The sequence below is a fragment of the Vombatus ursinus genome, unplaced genomic scaffold, assembly GCF_900497805.2.
Source record: "Vombatus ursinus unplaced genomic scaffold, bare-nosed wombat genome assembly UNPS02014818.1, whole genome shotgun sequence".
Classification (NCBI taxonomy): domain Eukaryota; kingdom Metazoa; phylum Chordata; class Mammalia; order Diprotodontia; family Vombatidae; genus Vombatus; species Vombatus ursinus.
The window spans coordinates 23,532,831-23,536,790 of NW_020954596.1; the positions used below are offsets into that span (position 1 = coordinate 23,532,831).

The 3,960-nt window shown below is 39.7% G+C and overlaps 1 long non-coding RNA gene across 1 annotated transcript in view; it reads right to left on the reverse strand.

Annotated features, from left to right (window-relative positions):
• LOC114023513 overlaps positions 1 to 3,428 on the reverse strand; it is a 21,285-nt gene extending 17,857 nt beyond the window's left edge. Inside the window, exons 1-2 of the long non-coding RNA XR_003566811.1 lie at positions 3,292 to 3,428; positions 1,956 to 2,048 (exon numbers count right to left, since the gene is read on the reverse strand). This is a non-coding gene — a long non-coding RNA (uncharacterized LOC114023513). The remainder of the gene's footprint in view (positions 1 to 1,955; positions 2,049 to 3,291) is intronic.
• Positions 3,429 to 3,960: the final 532 nt, after the last annotated feature.

The following is a 3,960-nucleotide window of genomic DNA, read 5'->3' on the forward strand; positions in this document are numbered from 1 at the left end:
GAAAGAAGGAAAGAAAGAAAAGAAAGAAAGAAAGAAAGAAAGAAAGAAAGAAAGAAAGAAAGAAAGAAAGAAAGAAAGAAAGAAAGAAAGAAAGAAAGAAAGAAAGAAAGAAAGAAAGAAGGAAAGAAAGAAAGAAAGAAAGAAAGAAAGAAAGAAAGAAAGAAAGAAAAGACAGGAAAGAAGGAAGGAAGGAAGGAAGGAAGGAAGGAAGGAAGAAAGACCCAGAAGTGTAAATGCTTACAATCAACACAAAAATATTCTAACCTTCATCACCCAGGAAAAGAGATGGGGCTTCCCCTTGTCCTCTCCTACCACCTCACCTACATATCCATCTTCCTTTAATTGATAATGTCTATAGCTAGGGTTCTTAACCTGGTTCATGGATAGATTTTAAGGTGTCCATGAACTTGGATGCGAAAAAATATAGATCCTTATTTTCACCAACCTCTAGTTGAAATTTAGCATTGTCTTCAAATACGAATGTAAGCAATAGACAGTTTTTGTTTGTTTTGTTTTGAGAAGGTCCACAGGCTGGTAAGACTCCCCAACAGGCTCATGAACCAAAAAAGGTTAAGAGCACCTAATATAAATGTTTGTTTGTGTATTTGTTTTGGTTTGTTTGTTTGTTTGTTTTGGAGAGGGGCAGGTAGGAGGAAGGAGAAGGAGAAAGGAAACGTAGTGTAATTTATCCAGGCCCTACAGAAGCTGGATAAAAACAAAAAGCTAATAGTGCCTGAAAAAGAGAAGCTAGAGGCCTTAGCATTGCTTAACAATTTTACCTGGCCATTAGAGAAGGCCTGTCCCAGCTAAAGCTTAGACAAGAAAAACAAGGGTATCTGCAATGCATTTTTTTGATGGAGAAGGTTGATGAGGGGGAAATGATCTGACCTTTCTCAGAGTTCCCAACAAGATGTGAATAAAAGTTCCCTTTTGTTCTTAGCTTTCAGACTTCTGAGGTTTTATTGTTCTCAATCAATTTACACTAGGGGTAGGGTGGAGGGGGAGGGAGCAGGTTATGATGGTCCATGGATTTTCCTGTTTTAAATATCAGCATCAGCAAGTTTCAAATACATTTCACACTTTTTTATTTGCGGGTCCAGCCTTTAAAAACAACAAGGGTTTGGCTAAACCTAATTATTACAGGCCAGACTTTAAAGGCAGAGATGTTGTCTCACCCCTTCACTTTGTAGGCCTACAATCCAGCTCTAGACATCTGAGGGAGGTGAGTGGGGTGAAGCAGTATCTATATCCAGGAAGTGAAGAGATGGGGCACTGCTTACATCTAAAAGTGAAATGACCAGACAATGGAACATTAACAGCACAATCTAAATGAAAGTTGTGGTGGTTGTTGTTGTTGTTCTTGTTACAAAAGCAAATAGAGAGGCAGCTTCTCTGAGAATAAAAGAGAAGTGAGAATGAAAGCCATTACCAAGATACCCACAAAACATCATTCTTGCCCCCATTAATTGTCTACTTCAGGCAAAGGTGATCTCTTGAACTTAGTTAATCAATCAATCCACAAACATTTTCTAAGAGCGCACTATACGCCAAGCCACTGTGCTAAGTACCAGAGATGTAGAAATGTAGAGTGAAACAATTCCTCTAGCTGCCTCAGTCCTCTACTGGCATACGTGGTTGTATTGTACTTGGCTTTGTACTTTGCAGATACTGGGGGAAGGGAGCGGGTGAGGGAGGAGGTTATTTTGGGTTTTGGTTTGCTTGGTTTTTTCAAATTGAAGGTTTTTGGCAACCCTGCTTCAAGCAAGTCCATCAGCACCACTTTTCCAACAGCATGCATTCACATCATGTCTCTGTGTCTCATTTTGGTCATTCTTGAAATATTTCAGACTTTTTCACTATTATTACATCTGTTATGAACTGTGATGAGTGATCTTTGATGTTACTATTGCAATTGTTTTAAGGCACCACAAAGCACACCCATGTAAGACACTGACCTTAATAGCTAAATGTTGTGTTATGTTCTGACTGCTCCATTAACTGACCCGCCATGGCCGGTCTCTCTCCATCTCCTCAGGCCTCCCTGTTACCTAAGACACAGCAATATTGAAATCAGGCCAATTAATAACCCTATAATGGCTGCTAAGTGTTCAAGTGAAAGGAAGAGTTGATCGATGTGGCAAACTTCACTGTTGTCTTGCTTTAAGAAATTGCCACAGGCACCCCAACCTTCAGCAACCACCACCCTGATCAGTCAGCAGCCATCAACATCGAGGCCAGACCTTCCACCAGCAAAGAGACAATGTATGACTCACCGAAGGCTCAGATGACGGTTAGCATTTTTAAGTAATAAAGCATTTTTTAATCAAGTTATGTACAATTTTTTAGATATAATGCAATTGTGCACTTAATAGACTACAGTATAATGTAAGTATAACTTTTATATGTATTAGGAAACCAAAAAATTCACGTGACTCCCTTTGTTGCAATGATATAGAGCCAAACCCTCAATATCTCCGAAGTATGCCTGTATTTCCTAAGGAGACATATACTTATATGTCCATATACATACATATGTGTACGTATATATATGTGTGTGTATATATGCATAGATGTATATATATATACACATATACACATACAGATATGTATATATATATATACATATACATATTTATATTATCCAGTACTTAATAGCTTATTGAAAAGATCTGTGATTTCACTTATGAGGGCACTCCCTCTGACTCAGTTGTCTTATCTATAAAATAAACTGGCCAGACTTGAGGATCCCACAGGTCCCCTCTAATTTTAAGTCCCCTGATCCAAATAGGCTTTCTGAATCCAGGAAAGGATTGGGTAGGAATCCTGAGAAACCATAATGATGATGGCTGGGTCATTTTCCAACAGAGGTTAAGATCCTAAATAAGTCAAGGGAGGGGCAGTGGTAAAGGAGAGCAGCATCCTGAAGTAGAAGGGTGTCAAACACAGGCATGGGGAAGTGCCTAGGGAGGAGAGGGTGAGGGACAACATGCCATCACCCACACACCCACAAGCAGGATTTGCACATGAGCTCTCTGAGCAGGCTTTTTTTTGAGTTTTGCTGAAACCACGTGGGAGTTGCTCATTTTCCAGTGGCCCGACTGGCAAGACTGGTTTTTCCTCTAAAGATACCATAGAGAAGTGCCAGCTACAATAAATCATGCTTTTTTTTAAAGTCCTGACAAAGCTATAGATATGCTTGTCTGTGTGTTCCTGTGATTTCATTGGTATAGGGAACTCCCTGTGATGAAACTCCCTCTACTAGTGCAGATGGGCATCTACTCTACAACTTACCGTAGTCCTAAGAGTTGTCCGGGGCACTGAGAGGTCAAATGGCCAGTTCAGGGTCACCCAGCCAGAAGCTTGTCCTGAACCAAAGTCTTCCAAGGTTGGCCCTCTATCCATTACACAACTTTGTCCACTGCCTCTCTTTTTTGTTTCTTTAAAGAAATAATAATAAAAAAAAAAAAAACCCTGAAAGCAAGTCCAAGTACTGGTAAGTAATTAATGTCTCTGGTTTCTCTGACCTTATTTAGAACATTCCTAAGGTACTTAGAGGATTACTGCAGAAAGAGAAAGAGAAATTAGTGGTATAGTGGGTTGAGCATTGACCTTAGATTCTGAAGACCTAGTTTTAAAGACCTTCAGCATTAAATTTCAACTCTGAATCTCACTTTCTTCCTCCATGAATTAGGAATACCTACCCTACCAACCCTCCATGTGTGTGTTGTGAGGATGAAACACTTTCGAAGCATAATTTATATAGGAGTAGATAGAGGACTTAGGGCTGTAAGAGACCTTAGGATCCCTCTAATCAGAGTTGGAACCAAACCAGGGTCATAGACTGGGCTTCAAACTCCTATCTTCTGACTCCAAACCGAGCATTCTTTTCAATCAAACACACTGACCTTCTTATTTCACATATGAGGAAAATGAAGGCCAAAGAAGGAAAAGTCACTTGAT